At 43.3% G+C, this 27,118-nt stretch overlaps 1 long non-coding RNA gene across 1 annotated transcript; it reads left to right on the forward strand.

Annotated features, from left to right (window-relative positions):
• The first annotated feature begins 2,295 nt into the window (after positions 1-2,295).
• Positions 2,296-26,876, forward strand: LOC108432294. The gene is made up of 3 exons (XR_001858216.1): positions 2,296-2,380; positions 5,871-5,930; positions 26,808-26,876. It is a non-coding gene; the product is annotated as an uncharacterized LOC108432294 (long non-coding RNA).
• Positions 26,877-27,118: the final 242 nt, after the last annotated feature.

Raw genomic sequence — 27,118 nt, forward strand, 5'->3', positions numbered from 1 at the left:
ACTATAGGAATAATCCAGAATTATAGTAATTCTGTGCTATAAAACAAACTGTAGAAATAATCCTGATTAAATAAACCACCAAAATAATCCCAAATTTTGTTAATCCTGCGCTATAAAACAAGCCATGGAAGTTATTTCAGGTAGTTTCAATCCTGTGCTATAAACTCTAGAAGTAATCCCAAATAACTAAATCATGGAAATAATCCCAAATTATATTAATCCTGTGCTATAAAACGAACAATGGAAGTTCCTCCAGGTTATGTTAATCCTGTGCCATAAAACAACCGGTAGAAATAATCTCAAATAAGCAAACCATGGAAATAATTCTAAATTATATTAATCCTGTGCTATAAAACAAACCATAAAAAACAGAGTGTAGAAATCAGAAATCCAGAATCAACCAATCATGGAAATGGGCTGGAGGTTTGGGAACTGTCCCTTTGACCAGAAGGTTGCCAGTTCGAGCCCCAGAGCCAACAGTACATGACTGAGGTGTCCTTGAGCAAGACAATTGGCCCCCAACTGCTCCCCGGGCGCTGCGGATAGGGCTGCCCACCGCTCCGGTCAAGTGCGCTCACTGCCCCCTAGTGTGTGTGCTCACTAGTGTGTATGTGGTGTTTCACTTCACGGATGGGTTAAATGCGGAGGTGAAATTTCCCCATTGTGGGACTAATAAGGGTCTCTTAATAATCCCAATTTATTTTAATCCTGTGCAATAAAACAAAACATAGAAGTTACAGCAGATTATGTTAATCCCGTGCCATAAAACCTGTAGAAATAATCTCAAATAAACAAACCATGGAAATAATTCAAAATTATATTAATCCTGTGCGATAAAACAGGCTTTGAAAACAACCCCAGATTATAGTAATCCCATTCTATAAAACGAAACCATTTCACAATTGGTCATAAACGGCTCCTGAGTGGTTCAACCGTCTGAGCGTTGGCTCTGTCATCATGAGATCGCGAGTTCGATCCCCGGTGATGCTACAGCCGTCCGTAGTCGGGAGTCCAAGAGAGCACAATTGGCCTCGCTCTCTCTGGGTGGGCAGGATGGCTCCCCTCTCCCCCCATCACTAAGCGCGATGCCACTCAGCGCAGGCGTCTGTTAGCTGACCTGTTAGCTTTCCTCTGAGCGCGTTCGGCTGCCCCGTGACGTCGCGTGAGCGGCAGTTCTTAAAGAAGCGGTGGCTGGTTCACAGGTCTCAGAGGAAGCCTGTGCTGCCTTCACCCTCCTTGTGTCGGTAGTATCGTATGATTGGGGGAGTCCTAACTAGTGGGTGGAATTGGAAATTAAATTAGGGAGAAAATCTAGAAGAAAAAAAAAAAGGTCATAAACTTGGGGCGGCACGGTGGTGTGGTGGGTAGCACTGTGACCTCACAGTGAGGAGGGCCTGGGTTCGATTCCCCAGCCGGGTGACCGGGGTCCTCTCTGTGTGGAGTTTACATGTTCTCCCCCGTGTCTGCGTGGGTTTCCTCTGGGTTCTCCGGTTTCCTCCCACAGTCCAAAGACATGCGGTCAGGCCAATTGGACATACTAAATTGCCCTTAGGTGTGAGTGACTGTCTGTCTGTCTGCCCTGCGACGGACTGGCGACCTGTCCAGGGTGTATCCTGCCTTCCGCCCAATGACCGCTGGTATGGGCTCCAGCGACCCTGAGGCTTAGAAAATGGATGGATGGATGGTCATAAACTTTACAGACACCCTGTGGTAAAATTACATTACTTTGTAAAACTAATCCCATCTGATCAGCAACACCCTGCCAGAAATCCCACCAGCCATCTTCAGACTAAGATGCTAACAGGTGCTAATATTTTCTGTCATTGTTTGTTAGCTACATTAGCCTCGTAGCCCCGGTGCTAAACTAAAGAAACACACCTCAGGCGCCAAACATGTTTGGGCTGATTGACTGCATGTGGGTTAAAGGGGAAAATAGGCCGAATCACATTTTGGCCTAATCACTGCACTGAAGTGTCGGTGGCTCCTGTGACTCTTTGCTAATCGTCCATTTGCTAATTGTTTCTCCAGCCAAGACTGCGTGAGCAAGAGCTGCTTCACGGCTTCCAAATGCAGTCTTCCTCTTTCCTAAGCTGCCTTTAAATAAACGAGAGAGGTGGAGGAAGGAGAGGGGAATGGAAGGATAAGGACAGAGGTGACGGAAGGTAAAGTTACTAAGCCTCGAACTGCCAATCAGGGCATCATCGGTGTGCGAGTGTGTCTGTTTCCACCCTCCCGGGCTCTGAGCCTCGCTCTTTGAGCCGAAGGCTGTGTGATGGACAGACACCACCCCTCTTTCTCTCTCTCTCTCTCCCTCTATCTCTCTTTCAGCATGTGTTTGACTATAATGAGCATAGCAGCATGTGTGCTGTTGACATGGCTGGTAAGAAAATTGTCGTGTTGGGCAAAGATTCTGACTAAAAAACATGAAAAAGTACAGAAAAGTTAGCTCTGCTCGTGTTGAGTGCCTTATTGGAGCACAGTGGGAGGTACAGCAGACTAGGCCAGTGGCGAATCGTAGGGTTGGGTACAGAAAAACGTACTGATACATAATAATAATCCTAAAATAAGGCAGTTTACATTATCATTATTAATTTGTCACATACTTTTGTAAGAAAGACTCAGTTCTTTTCTAAGGTAGACTTTTATTCTATTTATCATGACTGCCAGTCGTAGAGCAGCTTCACGGTTTATTTCAAGGAAACGAAACTTGTAGAGCGGTAATGTGTGTGGTTAGCTTACTATGCAGTCAGAGAATATGAATACAGCTTTGTAGGCTAGCTAAGTAGCTAACCTACCTGCTTCAGCAGCTCCTAAATGAACACTGCAGTCTAAAGTCCTACCTAAAGAGTAGGACAGTTAGCGCAGTGAGAGTAGGACAGTTAGTATAATGAGAGTAGGACAGTTAGCGTGGTGAGAGTAGGACAGTTAGCGCAGTGAGAGTAGGACAGTTAGTATAGTGAGAGTAGGACAGTTAGCGCAGTGAGAGTAGGACAGTTAGCGTGGTGAGAGTAGGACAGTTAGCGTGGTGAGAGTAGGACAGTTAGTATGGTGAGAGTAGGACAGTTAGCGCAGTGAGAGTAGGACAGTTAGCGCAGTGAGAGTAGGACAGTTAGTATAATGAGAGTAGGACAGTTAGCGTGGTGAGAGTAGGACAGTTAGCGCAGTGAGAGTAGGACAGTTAGTGTGGTGAGAGTAGGACAGTTAGCGCAGTGAGAGTAGGACAGTTAGCGTGGTGAGAGTAGGACAGTTAGCGCGGTGAGAGTAGGACAGTTAGTGCGGTGAGAGTAGGACAGTTAGTGCGGTGAGAGTAGGACAGTTAGCGTGGTGAGAGTAGGACAGTTAGCGCGGTGAGAGTAGGACAGTTAGCGTGGTGAGAGTAGGACAGTTAGCGTGGTGAGAGTAGGACAGTTAGCGCAGTGAGAGTAGGACAGTTAGTATGGTGAGAGTAGGACAGTTAGCGCAGTGAGAGTAGGACAGTTAGCGTGGTGAGAGTAGGACAGTTAGCGCGGTGAGAGTAGGACAGTTAGCGTGGTGAGAGTAGGACAGTTAGCGCAGTGAGAGTAGGACAGTTAGTATGGTGAGAGTAGGACAGTTAGCGCAGTGAGAGTAGGACAGTTAGCGTGGTGAGAGTAGGACAGTTAGCGCGGTGAGAGTAGGACAGTTAGCGTGGTGAGAGTAGGACAGTTAGCGTGGTGAGAGTAGGACAGTTAGTGCGGTGAGAGTAGGACAGTTAGCGCGGTGAGAGTAGGACAGTTAGCGTGGTGAGAGTAGGACAGTTAGTGTGGTGAGAGTAGGACAGTTAGCGCAGTGAGAGTAGGACAGTTAGCGTGGTGAGAGTAGGACAGTTAGCGCGGTGAGAGTAGGACAGTTAGCGTGGTGAGAGTAGGACAGTTAGCGTGGTGAGAGTAGGACAGTTAGTGCGGTGAGAGTAGGACAGTTAGTGCGGTGAGAGTAGGACAGTTAGCGTGGTGAGAGTAGGACAGTTAGCGTGGTGAGAGTAGGACAGTTAGTGCGGTGAGAGTAGGACAGTTAGTGTGGTGAGAGTAGGACAGTTAGCGTGGTGAGAGTAGGACAGTTAGTGCGGTGAGAGTAGGACAGTTAGTGTGGTGAGAGTAGGACAGTTAGCGCGGTGAGAGTAGGACAGTTAGTGCGGTCAGAGTAGGACAGTTAGTGTGGTGAGAGTAGGACAGTTAGCGTGGTGAGAGTAGGACAGTTAGCGTGGTGAGAGTAGGACAGTTAGCGTGGTGAGAGTAGGACAGTTAGCGTGGTGAGAGTAGGACAGTTAGCGTGGTGAGAGTAGGACAGTTAGCGCGGTGAGAGTAGGACAGTTAGCGTGGTGAGAGTAGGACAGTTAGTGTGGTGAGAGTAGGACAGTTAGCGTGGTGAGAGTAGGACAGTTAGCGTGGTGAGAGTAGGACAGTTAGCGTGGTGAGAGTAGGACAGTTAGTGTGGTGAGAGTAGGACAGTTAGCGTGGTGAGAGTAGGACAGTTAGTGTGGTGAGAGTAGGACAGTTAGTGTGGTGAGAGTCCTGTCCTACTCTCACCACGCTAACTGTCCTACTCTCACCGCGCTAATGAATGAACACTAAATGAACACTGCAGTCTAAAGTCCTACCTAAAGAGTAGGACAGTTAGCGCAGTGAGAGTAGGACAGTTAGTATAATGAGAGTAGGACAGTTAGCGTGGTGAGAGTAGGACAGTTAGCGCAGTGAGAGTAGGACAGTTAGTGTGGTGAGAGTAGGACAGTTAGCGCAGTGAGAGTAGGACAGTTAGCGTGGTGAGAGTAGGACAGTTAGCGCGGTGAGAGTAGGACAGTTAGTGCGGTGAGAGTAGGACAGTTAGTGCGGTGAGAGTAGGACAGTTAGCGTGGTGAGAGTAGGACAGTTAGCGCGGTGAGAGTAGGACAGTTAGCGTGGTGAGAGTAGGACAGTTAGTGCGGTGAGAGTAGGACAGTTAGCGTGGTGAGAGTAGGACAGTTAGCGCAGTGAGAGTAGGACAGTTAGTATGGTGAGAGTAGGACAGTTAGCGCAGTGAGAGTAGGACAGTTAGCGTGGTGAGAGTAGGACAGTTAGCGCGGTGAGAGTAGGACAGTTAGCGTGGTGAGAGTAGGACAGTTAGTGTGGTGAGAGTAGGACAGTTAGCGCAGTGAGAGTAGGACAGTTAGCGTGGTGAGAGTAGGACAGTTAGCGCGGTGAGAGTAGGACAGTTAGCGTGGTGAGAGTAGGACAGTTAGCGTGGTGAGAGTAGGACAGTTAGTGCGGTGAGAGTAGGACAGTTAGTGTGGTGAGAGTAGGACAGTTAGCGTGGTGAGAGTAGGACAGTTAGTGTGGTGAGAGTAGGACAGTTAGTGTGGTGAGAGTCCTGTCCTACTCTCACCACGCTAACTGTCCTACTCTCACCGCGCTAACTGTCCTACTCTCACTGCGGACAGTTAGCGTGGTGAGAGTAGGACAGTTAGTGTGGTGAGAGTAGGACAGTTAGTGCGGTCAGAGTAGGACAGTTAGCGTGGTGAGAGTAGGACAGTTAGTGCAGTCAGAGTAGGACAGTTAGCGTGGTGAGAGTAGGACAGAGTAGGCCGACTCTTCATCGCACACGCTAAGAGGATGATGTTAGCCCAGTCACATGACTCTGACCCCACTGCACTTTGTGTGTGCGAGACGAAGAGCCAAGGCAGCGATTAGGCAGATTGTTAATGTGGATTAGTACATCAGCATCAAGGCCTTCTGTTAGCTATTCTGTCTCCTTTCTACAGTCACATTCATCTACTGTGGTCTACATCTCTCCCTCTCTGTTTCACTTTATATCATTCTTCCTTTCTCTGGCCATCTCATCCCTCGTATCCGCTTCACCTTTGACCCTCTTGGGGAAAGGCTCGCTGTGTGAGAGGAGGAGGGGACGCCACACACGAGGGAGGAGACTCAGACAATATGGTGAGTGTGTAGGAAAGAGAGAGAGGGTGGCCTTTGAGGTGGAGAGCATGAAAGGGCCACAGAAAGCGAGATGGGAGGGGATGGAGAGCGGTTAGAGGCTCTGTGTGAGTGTGTACGTGTGTGTGTGTGTGTGTGTGTGTGTGTGTGTATTAGGTAATGTGAGGACAGCAGTGGAGGTGTAGTAGGCTGGAGTAATTGGAGGGTCCACAGCAGGCTGTGTAGAGCATCTCTCTCACTTGTGCTTCATTCTCTCCGAGCCTAGATGACTCACACCATCTGTTTTGTACTGATAACTGTCATTCCTGAAAAACACTACTGCTTTAACCAAAGCAAAACAGAGAGCATGGGCCCAGTTCTCCCAACACGCCTCCGCCACAAACGCGGGCCAGCAGCTGTCCGTCACAGGAAGGGTGCAACATGATAAACTGTCCCCTGCAGAGTGCACTAACAGTAACTAGGACAGTTAGTATGATGAGAGTAGGACAGTTAGTATGACAAGAATAGGACAGTTAGTATGATGAGAGTAGGACAGTTAGTATGACAAGAGTAGGACAGTTAGTATGATGAGAGTAGGACAGTTAGCATGGCGAGAGTAGGACGTTATGGCGAGAGTAGGACAGTTAGTATGATGAGAGTAGGACAGTTAGCATGAAGAGAGTAGGACATTATGGCGAGAGTAGGACAGTTAGTATGAAGCGAGTAGGACAGTTAGCATGTTAGCATTATGAGAGCAGGACAGTGCTGGTGCAGGGAGCGTGATGAATTCCATCAGACTGACTCTTCATCATACATGCTAAGAAGGAGTCCATCTGTGAGGCAATAAAGAGATGCACTGATGCACTGGATAATCAGTACCAGCGCTATTTCTTCAGCAGCCGGTTATCTGGTTTCCTTGTGATTTAGCCCAGTAGCAGGACACCATGTGAAACCACTCAATTTCAAAGTATAGATTGCACTTCTGTCCATTCTGTCATATAGGCCAGTGTCAGAAGCCACAAAAGCAAGGCTATTTGAGATTAACTCTCACAGTTTGTAAGAGTGTAGCAGTTTAAGTATGTAGTTAGCACAATGCTAACTGGGTCAGTATAAGTTTGTATCATTTGTGAGCAACATTAGCCTCAAAGGAAACTTCAAACACTTCAAACATGTCTTGGCTGATTAACTACACTTGGGGACCAGAAGGTGAAAACTGTAGATGAACTTTAAACTTTAAATTACATTTTAAATCACTTTAAGGCTTTTTGTGTTTATTTTTATTGTAATTTATTTGTCTTCTTCAGAAATACCGACTCAACAGTCTAACAGTTTACTGTAAAACTAGGCCATGGTATCAGACTGATAGTGCTGTCAAGTCCACACTGTTGCACCTGGATTTGCCAAACCCCAGTTGACTTTGGGGTAAGAAATGAGCTTTCATAGATTTCCCGCAAGTCTTTGTGGACACAAGTTGCCAACAAGTCCAAGTCCACTTGTTTGAGCCTACTTTTTCCAAAAACACCCACTTGTCTTGTTAGTTGAATTAGTAGTGTCATATGGAGTCTCAGAGTGAGGGAGTTCGGAAAACAGGTCGAGCTTTAGTTACTGAACTGACTAACAAACCTGTAGTGTAAGAGGTTAACTGATATTCCTCTGGGAGCCGTGAACCGATGTAATGATATTTCACTGAGTGGCCATGTCCAAAGGTGTAGTTTTTCTTTCAGAAGTGGGAGGGCAGTATGAAACTGGGGCCAAGTTCTGTGAAGCAGCAGCTAACAATAAAATTAACTCCATATAATGTTTGCTAAGTAGGTCACTCCATTTTACTGTTTGTTGCGAAACTTGAAATATGTAATGCTACCAAAATGCTAACTGTCCTTTCGTCTGCTGTAATAGCATTGGTGTAGTATTGATATTGATTGACCTCAGAACTCTGTACTAACATAACCATAGAAACAAGGGAAGTGAGCGAATGGAAACGGATGGTGTTAACAATAGAAATGGGTCTAATGGAGCTATAAAAACATGGGTGTGATATAACAGAGGAAACGATCAGCGATAAGATTAAAGCCACCTCCTTGTTTCTACACTCATTGTCCATTTTATCGGCTCCACTGACCGTATAGAAGCACTTTGTAGTTGTACAGTTACAGAGTGTAGTCCATCTGCTTCTCTGATACTTTGTTACCCTGTTCTTCAGTGGTCAGGACCCCCATGGACCCTCACAGAGCAGGTACTATTTGGGTGGTGGGTCATTCTCAGAGGTGGACGAAGTACACAAATCATGCACTTGAGTTAAAGTCGAGATACCCAAGGTAAAATATCACTTCAGTAAAAGTAGAAGTTCCTTACTCTAGACCTCAACTTGAGTAAAAGTACTAAAGTATTTACCTTCAAATGTACTTCAGTATAAAGTAAAAGTACTAAAAGAGTAATTCTGGCTCTGATGGCCTGTTATCATTTTTATAACCAGACTGGCTTCATGAACTCATTTCAGGTGAAAGTCCTCCAGCGTCTCTCTTGGTAAACCAGTCTTTTAATAGAACGTCATTAATTAGTGACGCTGACGTCTATTAAAATGATCAGAAGCACAAAACACTGAAGGTAAACAGTTTCCATCAGGGAGAACCGAGTGGCTCTGAAATCACTTTTTACACACAAGCAAAGTTTCAGTTTCAGATTTATTTACAACTTAGTTCCGAGTTTAAGTTTAATAAAAACTGGCTTTAAACTCAGGATCACAAATAAGGTTTCCTTATCTGTGTTGATCTGTAGGCGTCTGTTCATAAAAATGAACTAACCAAAACTAATTTACTATAAAATGAAATGGTGTTTGTATAAATTCAGAAAAAAGCCGCATCAGTCTCGACTGCATATGTGGACATATTTCTATATTGTGCTCTATTTACACAAAGTTAGGTTAGTCTTTTGGGGGTCTTTTCAACCATACCGACTTCTGCCTTGACTTCTGCCTTCGTAACACAGTGGATTTGTTCCCACCCCAATGTCTACGTCCCCACCAATATTCAGCCAAAAATTTTTAATGGTTGTCACCAAAAGTTCTCGTTAAGAGATCATGTCTGTTCCCGTGAGACTAGGTCAGATAATGATGTCGGATCATTAATTCTCGATCCCAAATGCCACTCCAGCTCCTCCCAAAGATATCATCACTCCAGAGGAGGCAGGACCTCCTTTGTCTTCTACAACCAGATGTGTCCTGCACACCAATGCACATATACAAACAGTGAACATATAAAATGTCAATCCCTTTTCTCTTAATCCCTTTTCTAGTTAGATATCATCATCTACCACTTAGCTCTTAGCCCTCCGTTTTGCACGTTCACGTCTACGGGTACGGTGTCCCGATTTTGTTGATATAGAGGGGTGGGGTGTTTTGGGCTACATGGCCCTCCTTTTGTTCTTGATCAAAGAAGCCCACCAACTTGAATATTTTCTCCATTAATAGATTACAGTAACCATCGTATTATGTTGATATTATGGCGAAAATGAATAAGTGTTAAAATGTGTCCAGCAGTGAGGAGCTGAACTTTACCCTCCTCTGCTGTCACTGCAGACCGGCAGGGTCATCTACAGACAGGGATGGGGGAGTAGCGAAGTAGCGTGCTACTTTTTTGTAGTTAGCTACAAATATTAGTAGCTGTAGCTGCTTCAGTTTCATAAAACTGCGCAAAACTTGAACTGTGGAAAGCGGTCGGTAACTGGGCTTTATGGCGACTGTGCAAACCTGACTGAGCCACGGACAGCTCGACCAAACGGGCATGTGCTCGCGCTCGCCCCACGCGCTCATCACCCCTCACCAGTAGGCTTAACTCAGGGGTCGCAACCGAAATGTTAAGAAGAGCCGTTTTGTCCTTTCAGCAAAAAATCCAACCACCTTTTTACCATCTTGGCTGTAAGTATGTCTCAGTACGAGCTGATATACAGGCTGAAAATATAAACGCAAGCTCGGACTCACTTTGCTCTGCTTTAGCCTCCAGTTCAGCCCATCTCGGGAAACTTTTCCGCGACTTTCTTGTAAAATGTCTCTCGATGTTCGACTGTTTATCAGGTTGAAGTCGCTTCTCATCCTCCAGCTTCCGGTTTGAATTGTTCTGTTCCACTTTAAATGGTACCAGAGGCGCCAGATTCTACTGCTGCCCCATTTAAGGTGGAACGGGAGAATTCGAAGGAGAAGCCAAGAAAGAGAAGCGACTTCATTTTCGCGAGTTCCTGCAGATTAAGCGCATCAGGAAACCAGTGATTTATGAATGTAAATGAATGTAAAGTCCATTCATCTCCAAATTACTGATTTGTTTCGTTCTCTGCGTTGCTGTGTGATCGACAGTCTGTGCGTCTTCAGCGTTAAAGGTTGTTGAATTAGCAGTTATCTCCAAAAATCTAGCTCTGCTGTGGAGCCGCAGCAGTGCAGAGATTATTCAGGCCTGATTCTCACCCCAAACATCACTGATGACAATTTTGAGGCTAAAGTGTTGCTGAAATTTCATAAAGACTCTGAATGTGCACGTCTGTACATACACCAATAACGTACATAACATTACGAGCACCTTCTTGTTCCTACACTCATTTTTAAACACTGTGTCCACTCACTGTCCACTCTATTAGACGTACTTGTGTTATCAGTTCACCCTGTAGATGTAAAGAGAGAGATGACATCTCTTGCTGTATAATATGAGCTAATCATCCTCTAGTCCTTCAGTGGTCACAGGACACTGCCGGCTGGATATTTTTGGTTGGCGTGACACTGAGGTGTTGAGCTGCTCTGTGAGGGTCCATGGGGGTCCTGACCACTGAAGAACAGGGTAACAGAGTATCAGAGAAACAGATGGACTACAGTCTGTAACTGTAGAACTACAGAGTGCAGCTATACAGTAAGTGGAGCTGATAAAGTGGACAATGAGCGTAGAAACAAGGTGCTGGTCATGATGTTACGCCTGATCAGTGAATCTTGCTGAAATGTTTAAATTGGAGCAGTTTTATTCCAACTCCTGACAAAACTTTGCACAAAGTTCTCTGGTTTGTATTTGGTTATTTTTGTTGATGTGTGTTAGTAAAAGCCTGGAATGATTGGCTTTGCCTTTAGTCTTAATTTTTGTTGGCTATCACGCCTTTGGGTGTGTACGTTTGATTGTTGGTGACACTTTTTGGTGGTCTTTTTGTACATTTACAGCTTTTCAATTGTACGTTTCTTTCTGGCTCAGGATTTAATGCAGTGTCTTGTTCACACTGTCAGTTGGGCTTGTTTGGTGTGTCAGGTGGAGATTCACAAACAAACGTCCAGAAAATCACACTCTGAAAGTAGATCAAAAGTAGCCACTATTCTTTCTGGAAAAATAGCTAAATTGAAACTAAGTACAAAGTAGCTAACTACTAATTTTTCAGTAGTTGTCCCAGCCCTGCCTACAGAGCAGCGCTAGTAGCTCTTAATGAGGTAATGCGCTTTATTATTTGAGGGTCCCCTTTCATAGGGGAGATTTCAACCACTACCCCCAGTCCCAAGGGGCAAAGAGACACTTGAAAACGAGGGGTAGGGGTAAAAATAAGAAGTGGGATCTATCTTGACTGTACACCAGTTATGATGTCTAGGCAGTGAGCATATGTGCGTGCTACTAAATGCAGATAAAACCCAGATACGCTTTCAAATCTCTACTGGACGTGTAATCCAGCCCCAAACACGACCTCCACAGCGCCTTCCTATAACATCCAGACGTTTCGCCTAGTTCAGAGATTATAAATAGAGAGTACATATTCCTAGATCCGCTTTCTAGGGGCTTATGTTTTAAAGTTGCCGTGGTTCAAGTGTTGTCACTGTGTTTCTAAGATGTACAGCAGTGGAAATTCCTCTCTCTCTTTCTCTCTGACCAATCACACGGCTCCCTTCTTCTGTCCTGTGTCTGATTGGCTGGCTGACTAAGCGTATGCCATGGATTACTTTTGACATCAATGAGTGTGACTGTCCTTCACGTGACTGTATGTGTGTGTGAGGTGCAGTGAGTAATCCTGCATCCCTCTGGACCTCAGAGCGCTCTTCTGCAACACTGATCATCCTCACTCAGCACCACGCCATGTATTTAGACCTTAGTGAGGACCAAATGTCCTCAGGATGATGGGAAAACATGAACATTTTGACCTTATGGGGACATTGGACTCTTTTTAATGACCCTTGTCTCAATGTATCTCAGAAAACAAGCTGGGCTATATTTAATCAGATGTACTCATTGAATTATTTGTTAGCATTTATAGTTATATTCGTCTGTGTGTGTGTGTGTGTGTGTGTGTGTTTGTGTGTGCACATGTATGTTTGTGGGACAATTGGTCCCCAGCATGAGGGAAATATTTTGACTATGTTTATTAATTTGAATTCATATATTTCATATATGCCCTGCGATGGACTGGCGACCTGTCCAGGGTGTATCCTGCCTTCCGCCCGATGACCGCTGGGATAGGCTCCAGCACCCCCCCGCGACCCTGACGGAGAAGCGGCTTAGAAAATGGATGGATGGATGGATATTTCATATGTTTCAGCTTAAATTCACTGATTTTTGCCTTTAATACTATCAACGAATGACCCTTTTTAGCTTTGGCACCTGAGCACACATGAAGAAAACATTCAGCCCTATGGTCATCTAAATTCTGCTTACAAACACATTAAAGGGGAACCCCACTGGTTTTTCAAAAATTCTACATAATTAAACGGTAAGATGTAAATAAAGTAATTCAGAGTGGTTTGGTGTGAGAGTCAGAATCGTTCAGAGTGGTGATGATGGGAACCAGACGTCTGAAGAGTTAAACACCCCTTAAAGCTCCCTAGCAGAAAGACATTACATGAAAGTTTTATGAATACGCTGCTTGATGAGTGGGGGGGTGCACGCAGGGCATTTTGGGTAGCAAATAAAATAGTTGTGGTGTAGAGATCGCGACCCCTGGCTTCGTCACCACCACTGTAAAGAATGAGTAAGTGAGTTTCTCTGAAATGAACCATTCCTGTTTGTTGACATCTCAACAACTGGGTTACAGAGAAATTTTGAAAAATCAGTGGAATTCCCCTTTGAGCAGCTGCAGCTGGTGACCTTATTCCAGCCCATCTGACCTTGTGACGGAGATGCAGAGGTTGTGTGAACTGAGTGGAGGATGGTGAGGGGATGAATAGATCGTGTCCAGGTGAACGCTGCATGTGTGTGTGTGTGTGTTAGAGTAACGTAAATAGCACGGCTGGCTGTGGAGGAGTAGAGACGTCATAGGACTAAAAATATCCTCTCCTTCATCATGATGTCTGTTCCCGAGTATGTGTGTGTGGATGTAGGTGTATGTATGTGTGTGTGTCTGTGTGTGTGTGTCTGTGTGTGGATGTAGGTGTGTGTGAGTTTGTGTGTGTGTGTGTGTGTGTGGATGAATGTGGGTGTATGTATGCGTGGATGTAGGTGTGTGTGTCTGTGAGGATGTAGGTGTGTGTGTGTGTTTGTGTGGATGTATGTGTGTGTGTATGTGTCTGTGTGTGGATGTAGGGGTGTGTGTGTGTGTGTGTCTGTGTGTGGATGTAGGTGTTTGTGTGTGTGTGTGCGTGTGTGTGTGTGTGTGGATGTAGGTGTGTGTGTGTGTGTGTGTGTGTGTGAGGAGAGAGAGAGTGATGTATATGCATTAGATAGAATGGACAGGAAAAACTGCAATCTCTGCTTTTTTTCTCCTCCTTTAACACACACACACACAGACACACACACACCCTACGGTCCATTTATAATGTACATGTGGTTTTATGCACTAAAACTAGTCATAGCTCATTTTTACATGCCCTCTCTTTATTCCTTGGAATTCAAAAGGCTGTTGTTGGTACTGTACCTTTAAGACTGATATATGTAAATTGAGCTCTGCTCTGATTGGCTGCCCTGAACCGTGAGTCATTCATAAATGTAGCATATACACGGAACAGCCACTTTAAGTCCACCTCCTTGTTTCTATGCTCACTGTCCACTTTATCAGCTCCACTTACTGTATAGCTGCACTCTGTAGTTCTACAGTTACAGACTGTAGTCCATCTGTTTCTCTGATACTCTGTTACCCTGTTACCCTGTTCTTCAGTGGTCAGGACCCCCATGGACCCTCACAGAGCAAGCATTATTCTTAGCACTGCAGTAACACTGATGTGGTGATGGTGTGTTAGCGTGTGTTGTGCTGGTCTGAGTGAATCAGACACAGCAGCACTGCTGGAGTTTTTAACATTGTGTCCACTCACTGTCCACTCTATTAGACACTCCTACCTTGTCGGTCCACCTTGTAGATGTAAAGTCAGAGATGACAGCTCATCTGCTGCTGCACAATTTGTGTTGGTCGTCCTCTAGTCCTTCATCAGTGGTCACAGGACGCTGTTGGCTGGATATTTTTGGTTGGTGGACTATTCTCAGTCCAGCAGTGACACTGAGCACTGCTGTGTCTGATCCACTCAGACCAGCACAACACACACTAACACACCACCACCGTGTCAGTGTTACTGCAGTGTTGAGAATGATCCACCACCCAAATAGTACCTGCTCTCTGGGGGTCCTGACCACTGAAGAACAGGGTATCAAAGTATACTGTTATAGTTTAAGGTGAGTTGCTCTGCAACATGGAACTCATGTAGGTGGACCTCATAATGTGAGTGAGTGTCCACCTAGCTAAAGCTAGAGCACGTGTGTGTGTGTGTGTGTGTGTGTGTGTGTGTGTGTGAGAGAGAGAGAGAGAGAGAGAGAGAGAGAGAGAGAGAGAGAGAGAGAGAGAGAGTCTAAAAATGATGATGTAGTTGAAAGTTGTCCAAAGCTGTTTCTCAGCCTCGTTCAGGGGAAAAAAGGCCACTGCATCGTCCCTCTTCATCATCATAGTCGGAGACCGACCTTTATCATAAGAAATGAAAGAATGGGGTTCAGACAGCAACTTTATCTGCATGAACATGCAAATGTGTGTGTTTCCAGGTTTGTGTGTGTGTGTGTGTGTGTGTGTGTTTCATAGGAACATAATGGGGTCGCCTATACAGCTGTTTCAGTTAGCACTAGCAGTGCTAATAAAAGCATAGGGCGCACACCAGGGAGATACGCTAACTCCAGTTTGCTCCTCCTCAGCTATGGCCTTATTCACACACACACACACACACACACACACACACACACACACACACACACACACACACACACACACACACACAGGCCTTACTGCCTCCTGCGTGAGCCGACATGCTCACAGTGTAGGTGGCATCACACCCATATAAGGAACTTCAGGTCTAAGAAGGTTTTCTCTCTGGAGAAAATGAATCGCTTTTTCTATATGGAACCATATACACTCAAGGAACCCATTGCATGATTACAGAGTTCTTTGTATCATTAAATGGTTCCTCAGATTGATGGAGAATGTACTTTAATGTTTCTGGTTTTGAAAAGGGTTCTACATAGCACCAAAAGCGCCCTTCTGTTGTTCCAGGCTTAACATGGCAACAATAGAAGAACCTTTTTGGTGCTGTATAGAACCCTTTTCAAAATGGTTCCATATAGAGCTTTATAAAACACACTCTCCATCAGTCTGAAGAGCCATTTCATGATGTAAAGCACCCTTTAATCGTGCAAATGGTTCTTTGAGTGTTCCTGTTTCCATATAGAACCATTTTCATTACTGAAGAACCCACGAAGAACCATCTGTTTTAAGATTATGAGGTTAGTAAAGAGGAATATTTAACAATTAAAAGAGCAGTAATAAAATAAAATAACTTGCAGAGCTTAAATACAACAAGCATGATAATAAAAATAAAAATACCATAAAAATGTTCATAGAAATTGTTAGGCTGTCTCTGAAGTGAGGCCATGAGGGGTCCCCACCATGTTATGAAGTTGTAATTGTCCCGCAGTTTTTAGCCGTAAGGCTGGAGTGGGTAATCGGGAGTTTCCCGGTGGGTTGCTAGTCTTTCAGGCCGGTTACAGTGAGCTCATGTGTGAGATCATGGACATAAGTGCAGGAATGCTTAGACAAAGTGTGTACCTGCCCTAATGTAGGGGTTGAACCAGCAGCCCCCACCTCAAGCGCTACAGCCCCGGTTAGCTGACTGAGTATCGTATAGTGGATAGAAATCAGAAGAAGCAGACATTAGTTCTTTATTTGTGTAGTTTGTGTTTATTTGCTGAGAAGAGTGCTAATATTTGAATAAACAAAATGTATAGAATATTAATTAATAATGATCATATATATATATATTAGTTATTAGTATATTGTGCTCATGATGTAATTGATGATATTAACGAGTCTCTGTGGCGGCTGTGAAGGTGTCAAGGAAAAATATGGACCCGAGAAATTCTCGTTACTTTTTATTGTTTTTCTGTTTATTTGAATTATGAATACGACTTTATTCTAATGTATATTGTGATAAACTCACTGCTGAGGTCAGTTGTTTAAAAAAAAATGCCTAAATCTTTTGCACAGTGCTGTATAAAGCATTATTTGTTTTCGAGTGCTAAACTACCGGACACTCCAGGTGAAAAAGTACACAAGGCAAAATGTTTCGGAACTTTTTTGTTTACCAAAGGATACCAGCAACAATTAAAAAAAAAAAAACCACGTAGCTTTTAACGGAGTTATTTCTGCATGTTTAATGATTCATACCACTTTGCTGCCCTGTTATGAGAAAGGCATGCCCCTACATGTCCTGCAAAATAGCATAGGGAGGGAACGATATGCAGAATCAGCATAAAATGATCAAACGTTGATATTTTAATTGTTTAAAACCAGGGGTGTTTTGCAGTTTCCTATTCTGTAGATATAGAAGATCAACAAAAAGTTGCATATCAAGTTTTGGAAACAAACATCAGTGCTAATGTCACCTTTCACATCAGAGCTCGTGGTTGTTCTTGTACTTCGCTCTGAGCTGAAAGGAGCAGTTGGTGGAACTGCTTGTTCACGTTTTTTAGCAGGATGGGCTGTTACAGAGAATCTGCATCTTGGCTTAAAAGAATACGACTTCAGCTGTTACTGCAACTACTCAATGACTCTACTTCTTCCTCTAAAGCTTCGCCCCACATTCTCAGCGCACATTGGACTTGATGTGAAGGCTTCAGTGCGTTGAAATCGACTTTGAGTGAAAAGACTTCACGACAACTAAAACATCAATGGTGCAGTGGAACTGGATGCTGCGTGTATAAATTGAATAAAACTTGGACTGGAGTTTCGGCATGAAAAAACAATTCCATGTCCATATCGATAAATCGCTAAGTGGTCCCAGCCCTACAACCAGTCACTGCATTGCAGTCAAACAGCCCATTCCTGTCAAAGTAGGCAGTTCTTGGCCATGTTGAGCGACGAAACCTACCAGACTCTCTGACGGGACAGAGAAAATCTGGCTGGCTAGACTAGCACTGCGCTAACTCAGATTGCAGACAGAGTCACGATGAGTGCGGACTGTCTGTCCGTTCGTTAATGTGATGCAGGCATTACATAAAGAGACACTGATCCGCCTGGCATTTGGCAGAAACTCAATGAGTTACACATAATCTGGCCTTGATAGCTTCGTCTTAAAGCCTCGGCCCGAACCCGGCCCAAATCCTCCCTCTCTCTTAACCCTTGTTAGTTTTTCTGCTTTCATTACTGTCCTCCTCTCCTTAATCCTCCTCTATTCTTATCCCTCTCTGCATACCGTTCGGAGAATTCCTTATGCAATGTGAACCAATAGCATGTGGTCAGTTTAATCTGTGTGTAATGATGGGTGTGTTTGTGTGAGTGTGTGTGTGTGTGTGTGTGTGTCTGTGTGTCAGGGATGTTTCTTTATCCTCTTAATGTCCTAAATGTCGCATTGCCTCATTCATACCAGCTTTTCTTGCCTTCCTTTCATCACTCCACTCTGATCTCACCTTGCGTGTACCCGTTAACAAGCTGCAAGGCTAAAGTAGATGTGGATTGTGATAGTGCGAGGTCCAGACTGAAAAAGTGACAGATTCACTCTGTCTATTCATCCGTCGGTCTCGTTCCTTTCTCAACCTCTACGACTTGTAGCCCCGCAAGGTCGTTTCCAAGGACAACCCCATCTCTGCCTCCTGGTTGGCTGGCAAGCTGTTAAAGAGACAGCGTCCTGCTGAGCACATGGCTCTACAGACACACATCCACACAGTCACGCCGCAGCAGACTGCAGAGTCAGCAGTCACGCCAATCTGAGTGCGGCAATCCCTCAAGATGTGCCCTGTTAAAATGTGCAGTGCTCTTCAGAACTGCCGTAGAACTGCATCTCAAAGTGTGGTGAAACAGCTTCCTGTCGTTATGAACCACAGTTTATGCAGTCATTAGGCACCTATCATTAAAGGAATAATTACCCCAAATGCAGCCGATCAGCCAAAAATGTTTTCTTTCTTTCATTCAGCACTGAAGCTGCTGCACTAACTGTGTGAAATGAATACAGTTTGGGTTTTCAGCCTCACCATTGCTAACAGGTGTATAAAATCAAGCACATAGCCTTGCAACCTCCATAGACAAACACTGGCAGTACAGTGGGTCGTACTTAAGAGCATAGCAACTTTAAACGTGGTCCTATCTGCTAGATCTGCCCCAGCCAACTGTAAGTGCTATTATTGTGAAATGGAAGCAATTAGGAGCAGCAAAGGCTCAGCCGTGAAGTGGTAGACCATGCAGTACAGCGCTCCAAACATGTATTGGCTGATTGATGGCATTTAGAATAAGTGGAAATTATGTAAAAGCTAGAAAAGAATTTATTTAGATTGCCATTTATTTAGTATTTTTCGTACAGTAGTTTTTATTTTATTTAATAAATATGTATATTATAGATAGATTAAAATAAAATGTGTGTGTTTATTCTTATTTCTCTCATTACTCATTGTTGTCGTTTTTCATTGTTTTCCTGATTTATTATCTTAAGTTGTATCGTATGCATTTTATTTAGCATACAAGGAATTAAGTAAATTACTATTTTTATTATTATTATTATTATTAGTAGTAGTAGTAGTAGTAGCAGCAGCACTAGTAGTAGTAAGGGTGGTGCCCTTAAGGGTGTGTCTTAAATACCAAACAAATATAACCAAACAACTGCTTACATTGGCCTCCATACTCCCTGTCTTGAAATCAGATCTGGCTTTTATTTTGTTTTACTATTTAAAAGTGTAAAATTTTTAATAATGTCTTTTGGAATGTGGTGTATCTTCAGAACTAACTTCAGGTCCACAGTCGGGCACTAAATTCTATCTTGAAAGTACCTTTTTTTCTAACAGTGTAGCACAAAACTAGCATCATGCTAACATCTCCTAAATCAGGATGAGGCTAATGTGACCTTTTATTCTTTTCTTAGTTTTTTTTTAGCTCAGGCCTTGGCATTCACAGGCCCCTCTAAAGGTCATAGAAATGAAACAGAGGGGCCGGCGCTGGACCGGAGCCTTTTGTCCTGCTGAATTTAGCTTCGTTTTAACGTTGGTATTTCACTGCAGCATCTACACCTTCAGAGAAAGAGACTAGAGCAGAGGAAGACACTGTTCTGACCTATATTGAGCTAAAGGAGTGTGTATGTGTGGACGGCTTATGCTTCTGAGTGGAGACGAGAGAGAGAGAGAGAGAGAGAGAGAGAGAGAGAGAGAGAGAGAGAGAGAGAGATTATAGCAGGGACATATGGACAATTGCACATGAATAACTGCTGTTATAAATATTTAAGACTGAAGACTATAGAAATGTTCCTATTCAATCTGATTGTGTTGTTAGCATGAATTTACTCTATGGTGGTGTTTGTGTGTGTATTTGACTCTTTGTGGGGACCACACGTCCCCATGACGATTGAAAACATTTTGACATTGAGGGGACATTTGGATCTTTTTCATTAGAAAAGTAAAAGTCCTAAAGCTTTTGCTTTTGGTTCCTGGGGTTAAAGAAATAGATTGATCAGAAATGCTAACACGGCTTACAGCTAATAGAATGGTCCAATAAACATGCTGTAATTTGCATAATGCTAACTGGGGGCTAATTGCTGCTAACACAGAATGGCCACAAATTAGCATAATGAAAATGATCTCATGCTAATTGGTGGCGACCGGTTTAGTTATTGTTCTCGTTATTAGTTGTTTTGTCTCTTGACTTTTAATTAGCTATTGACTATAAAACTGGCAGAAGCGAACCATGACATAGGACATAATGCTAATATACAATAGTTTGTGTATGCATGTGCTTTTGTGTGTATTTATCTCTTTGTGAGGACCATGGAAAACACATTGTGACATTGCAGGGCCTTTTGATTGTTTTTACTATAAAATAAAGAACTAAACATTTTTCTTTTGGTTCCTGACTTAAAGAAAAACATCTACCAAATATGCTAACATGGCTAACAACACATAGAAGATTCTGAGTGGAGACTGAGTGGAATTAGCACACTGTGTAGTTTGCATCATGCTGGTATCTACTGTTGTATATTCACTGTTGTCAACTAAAAATAAAAGCAAATGGCCACAAATTGGCACGATGAAAAGGACATAATTGGCTACTGGAAGACTTTTAGCTGAGGTCAGTCTTTCACACTCAGACCTTTTATAGTCTCTCTTTGAATCTATTTTCTCTCTTGCTTTCCACTCAGTTCAATGTTTCCATCCTTGCATTCCTTCTTTGCATCAGCTGACTCAGTTCTGCATTCCTTTTTACAAAGCCTGCAACCTTCCCCTTTTGCCTTTTGCTGCTTCTTTGTTTCCATGGTTCTTGTACTCAGCTCAGTTTCAATACGGTACTAATTGTGATTTTAATCCAGTATGAATCTGCAGTGTGTAGTTTTACAGTCTGACTGTAATAATTGTGGAGTGATTTTAATCCAGTATGAATCTGCAGTGTGTAGTTTTACAGTCTGATGGTAATAATTGTGGAGGGATTTTAATCCAGTATGAATCTGCAGTGTGTAGTTTTACAGTCTGATGGTAATAATTGTGGAGGGATTTTAATCCAGTATGAATCTGCAGTGTGTAGTTTTACAGTCTGACTGTAATAATTGTGGAGTGATTTTAATCCAGTATGAATCTGCAGTGTGTAGTTTTACAGTCTGACTGTAATAATTGTGGAGTGATTTTAATCCAGTATGAATCTGCAGTGTGTGTAGTTTTACAGTCTGACTGTAATAATTGTGGAGTGATTTTAATCCAGTATGAATCTGCAGTGTGTGTAGTTTTACAGTCTGACTGTAATAATTGTGGAGGGATTTTAATCCAGTATGAATCTGCAGTGTGTAGTTTTACAGTCTGACGGTAATAATTGTGGAGTGATTTTAATCCAGTATGAATCTGCAGTGTGTGTAGTTTTACAGTCTGACTGTAATAATTGTGGAGTGATTTTAATCCAGTATGAATCTGCAGTGTGTAGTTTTACAGTCTGACTGTAATAATTGTGGAGTGATTTTAATCCAGTATGAATCTGCAGTGTGTAGTTTTACAGTCTGACGGTAATAATTGTGGAGTGATTTTAATCCAGTATGAATCTGCAGTGTGTAGTTTTACAGTCTGACTGTAATAATTGTGGAGGGATTTTAATCCAGTATGAATCTGCAGTGTGTGTAGTTTTACGGTCTGACTGTAATAATTGTGGAGTGATTTTAATCCAGTATGAATCTGCAGTGTGTAGTTTTACAGTCTGAGTGTAATAATTGTGGAGTGATTTTAATCCAGTATGAATCTGCAGTGTGTAGTTTTACAGTCTGACTGTAATAATTGTGGAGGGATTTTAATCCAGTATGAATCTGCAGTGTGTAGTTTTACAGTCTGACAGCAATTGTTAGCTGAAGAATGTACAGAATAATGGAATAATAAAATCTGGTAAACGACACATGCATTGTGTTGTTATTGTTATTGAGTGCAGGCATATCAGGCTCCATTTAGCTATACGTATTTTAAAAAGGGGTTTTTAGTTTCCATGTATATATCGTATGCATGCTTTTTGAAACTTTTAGATTACTACATGTTAGCTGAGCCTTTAGGGAACTAAATATTAGCTTATCGTTGGTGAGTTTTTAAAAAAAATTTCACAAATGATTTAATCAGAAACGTTTTCTTGCCTTGTTTCTGTGTGTTGTGCTGGTTGCTGGAAAATTACGCAGATACTTTATCCCTTATGACTCAGCCGCTCAAATTCCCACAAATTACATTACTGAATCTGACCTGGTAAATATAATCCAGCTCCAGCGGTGCTATTGTCAGAGATTTCGCATATGATAGCAGATTAGGATGGAACAGCTTCACTATCGCGCACAGACTCAGCAATCACGCTGGAACATTATGTGTAGCTCTGGGTGAGATGATGTGGCCGAGGCCCTGAGGCCCTGCAGTCTTCAAGAACTGCTTACACAGGCCTAAAGACGAGCCAACAGTTTGTGACAGTTGCCACCTCTGCCCATGACTTCTCCGCTCAATCCATTTCCACATCCTCCACTTCATCCATCCATCCCCCTCTATCTCGCTCTACACCCCCCCCCACCACCCCTTTTCTCTGAGTCAGCATATCGACTCTCAGGCAAGGTCACCTGACCGCTGTTGCTGTGGAGACCAAGAATTGGGGATATTTTTCTCTCTATTCTCTTTGCAGAGAGAAAGAGAGAGATGGGGGTTGGGGTTTGATTGAAGGCACATAAATGGGAATGGCAATTTCACTGGGCTATTTTGGCATTTTTAAGCTGCAGGGACCAAGAAACACTGTAGCCAAAGCTGAAGAAATGGACAGTACTGGAACTTTGTTAGCTTTGATCTGGGGTCTTTCCCAGTTTTGGTGTCATAAGTGGGCTTTAGCTGTGCTAGCTATGTACACAGCTCCTCTGGTAATGCATAGCCAGAAAACAAATGCTTTTGAAGTTAGTGATAGAATAGACTATAGTCATCAAATGATTTAATCTCCATCGGGGGCATGTCCAAGGGGTGGCCATGGTGGCCAGCACCAACCTAGTGTGTTGTATGGCCCCTTTGGCCACCTCAGAATTGCAAAGTCAGCCCTCAGTGCTAAAGCAACCACCAGAGAAATGCTAATCTGCCTATCCTGTGCGAATGTTTATACTTTACTGAGAAAACCTACCATCAGTGAAGTTATGAGTGATACTGTGCTCAATAATCAACTGGTCATTGCTCTGATTGGCTACTTTATTGAGAAACAGACGAGTGAACGTTGGTCAAAACCTTGACGTTAGCCTTGTTTATTTTGCCTAAAGAAGAACTGAACGCCGTGATGTGGTTAACCAGTCAATAAAAAGGATCATTTTTTAATGTAGGCCTAATATAAGCAAAGAAGTGTAACGGCTAGGAGCGAGGAGGCGGATGCATGTGCTGAGATAAGCACATTATCTCAAGGGCAAATCCAGGGTCATGGTCAGTATGGTCCAGGTTCATATAGCCAACACGTAGAGATCGTGGGAAAGACATGACAATAAAGACCACAGAACCTCAAACAAGATTCAAACACTACAAACAACAAAGACCAGCAAAGACAAGGGGCAAACACAGGGCTTAAATACAACAGGGATGATGAAGGACGGGTGGAAACAATCAGGGGCGGAGTCACGAAACAAGGGGCTGGACTAGGATCGAAACAAAAAGCACATGGACCAGACTGGGAGGGGCCAATCGTGACAAGATGAATGTTATGAACTGTTTCTGCTGTTTCATCTTGTTTTTTTGGGTAATTTGCCAGCTCCTACAAATACTGTGTCATTCCGGCCACCCCACTGTTAACATTCAGGCTACATGATTGATCTCCGTTAACAAACAACAGATTGCTTTGCCTCTTCATCTCAGCATCTTACCGTATTAACATTCCATGAATGTCTTCCCAGGACTATTAGCAGAACCATGGAAATGAGATTAGTAGCCCATTTATCCATAAATCATTGGGGCATTTATAAGTCAAATGGATTGCAGTCGATCAGCTAATTTCATAAGTATATTTTGTATCATGTGGAGCTGGACAGTAAATGTAGAGCTGCACTATTTACCAGTTTCTCCCGTAAGTTCTCCTCTGAAGGCCGACAATACATTTCAATAGCAGGAGGAGGCAGTCGTTTGTGACCAGGAGGACTGTTAGCTCTGCAGATAGCAGCGAGCTAATATCCATCTCTACTACAGTTAGGCTTTAAGCTGAAATATTTCCTGAAGGATTCACTGTAAAACTGCGAAATACAAAGTACAGAATGTAAATGTCTTACAAAGCCGAGTTACAACGTGTTATGTGAGGAAGTGAAAATACACAACAGTTAGCTTGGGTGCTAACATATCAGACTCATAAAAATGCTAACTGAAATTAGCATTGCTGTGTCAGCGGGAAAAAAAAGGCTACTTTTAAGTGAACGTTATAATTTAAACAGTGAAATGAAATGCGTAGCTGATCCATCATTATATGACAAAAAGCCTGTTAAATGTTTTCCTGCCGCTGAATTCGGCGCTAGTATGTTTTGCACCCTGAACGTCTTCAGAGCTCTTGTCTGTCCATGTTTCACGCTAATATAAGCATTTTCTCACTGGAAATGGGGTATTCAGATACTCATTTAAAATTTGGACATTCGTTAAGCAAATCTGGTTAAAATGCCTATAAATCGTTGATAGCCTTTTTAGCTCAGAAGATAGCGTTGAGCTAATGGCCCTCTCTGCTTAAGTTAGGCTTTACATTGGAACACTTACAGAAGGATTCACTAGGTTGTAGCATACATGATAAAGAATATGTGATTTTCTGAATTTCTTACAAGCCTGAAATGTCTGTTTTTAGACTACAGGTAGTGTAAGAAAGTGAAAAAACATCGCTGTTAGCCTGCGGCTAACATAACAGAGAAAGCTCATAAGAGTGCTAACATAAGTTAAGCGGTGAAATTAACAGACAAAGTGGGCGACTGAGTATCTTAAGCTTTATTTTAATGCCGTTTGGCCGCCAGCTAACAGCTCTGCAGTGTACGACAGCTGACAGTGTGTCAGGTCCCTATGATGGACAAGATATGAAATCTGTGTGGCAAGTTTGACAAACTGTTTCTTTTGGGCTTAAAGGTAATTGATCTGCTAGCTTTTGGCTCTTTGTGATAGCTGTGCAGCTGTAAAGCTCTTGCTGATTCAAAAACCAAGAAAGGGTGTTTTAACTGAAGAAACAAAGGATAAAAAATATAACATACAATATAATTGGTTGGAAAAATAGATTACGGTGTCTGGATTAGCAGACATGAGCGTGATCTCTCCACAGTGCTGCAGTGTTTGTGCGGTCATTAGCGGAGGTTACTTCATCCTCTAATGAGCGAGGCTAAACTCAGACAGCAGCTCAGTGCCTCTCCCCAGTGCCCTGCATGATCCTGCTTTCCACTGCAAATCAGCATATGTATGTGTATGCATGTATCCGAGATGTGCTTAGGCCACAATTTACAGTATAAAGCTATCTCTCTCTCTCTCTCTCTCTCTCTCTCTCTCTCTCTCTCTCTCCCTTTTTCTATATGATTCAGCAAATAACCTCGAGTGAACTGATATTATGCTAGCACTGTCACGCTATGTGCACGCCCCCAATTAATTAGCAATTCAGTTCAGTGAGTTTTATTGTTTAGTTACAGCAGTGAACAAAGTGCCACTGAAATAACAAGAAGTAACCTTCAGAGATTTAAGAACGTAGCTCTGTTTACTAAAATGGCACTCGCTGGAACTTAATACTGTGATTTCTGCTACGAGAAGTGCTCTGTGTTTACACCAGCCGAGGGAGGCGGCCAATGTCCTGTTCAGGTCAGTCAGGTCAACTTGTCTGCTTTCCTAGGGGCCTCTTTTTCCTGGGGCCACACTTGACCATAAGAAAGAAACCCTGGGCTTGGAGATAGGACAAGCGGGGCTGGTCGCGGCAACTGGTGGTGGAGCCGAGGCAGTGAGTCAATGAGCACCCTAGCCAGTGGACAGTGAAGAAAGTGGAGGGCAGCTAAGAGAAGTGCTGTTACTGTCGTCACCCCAATGTCGCTGGACTTGACACGTTGATTTGTGAGGAGTGCTGCTGTGGTCAGGAGGAGGATGGTGCACCTGGACTGGGGTGTGTGGCAACAAGGACGCAGCCCTGAGTAATGACTGAGGGTCCTGTGGCGCTTGTGCTGGCTAGGACTCGCTTGGGTCGGACTGTGTATGTTGCCAGGATAGCTGACCTTTAAGGGGGACTACGTGGCATTATATACAAAACTACTGCCTCCCCCACCTTGAAGGGACATGTTGTGTTGTTAAGTTCTTGTTTGTTGGTTAGAGGTGTGTCTATGTGCTGCATGTGTTTTATTGTGTTGGGCTATGGGGTATTTAGTGTGAGGTTGTATCTTAAACATGAAGAGGAAGCCTATGGTTAGGAATGACCTGCCTGCTATTCCAGTGGCTATGTATGTGCTTGTCAGTCCCCAGTTTGAACCGGAAACCTGATTTGGAACAAATTTGCACAACAAAGATGTTGTGTTATCTAAGGCTGTGTCCAAGACTAAAGGCAGCTGTCTTGATGCCTTGTCATCTCCTAAGTCAGTATCTGAGAAGGCAGTGTTGCGATGAATGTACCTGCAACAAAATCGTGTTTAAGATGTGCTTCAAATGACACCTCCCTACTAGCTGTTAGCGTTGGCATATTTTTTTCCAGTCATTTAAGAAGCCTAGGATACATCTATGCTTGCCTTACTGCCTCAGAATACTATATGAGTCAGCAGTTTCAGACACAGCCGACATCAGGCAGCAACTGTAATAGTAGCAGAAATGACAAAGATTTTCGCACATGCTTGGTCCAAATAGGGTTTCAATAAAAATAAAGAGGGTGCAAATAAAGACTACTCCTCATAGCAGAAATCATGGCCTCTATCATGTCTTCTTCTATGCCGGTGCCATAATATGCTATCGGTTTGAGTTTGAGTTAAGGATATTTCTGTTTCATGTTCATTTCATGTTTCCTTTTCAGATTTCTGCACTTGTTCTGCTGAGAGTACTCGTTGGAGGGTTGCACTGCTGCCGCCAGAACAATAACAACAATGGCCGAGTAGAGCTTGTACGGCCTATTCGAGTGTACACAAAGTTTTGTGTCAGTTTCGATGGCTTCCCAGCTGACAATGAGCAGAGGAAAAATAGGTTTGTACAATTAAGTGCAAAGGAATAAACATTGATATATGAAGGCGAAGTTTCATTATGTCAGCATTTCACAGCTATGGTCAGCTGCTGACCAACATTACACTGAAGATGGTTTGTGCTTTAAAACTGGAGCTTTTCCCAGCC

The sequence above is a fragment of the Pygocentrus nattereri genome, chromosome 3, assembly GCF_015220715.1.
Source record: "Pygocentrus nattereri isolate fPygNat1 chromosome 3, fPygNat1.pri, whole genome shotgun sequence".
NCBI lineage: Eukaryota > Metazoa > Chordata > Actinopteri > Characiformes > Serrasalmidae > Pygocentrus > Pygocentrus nattereri.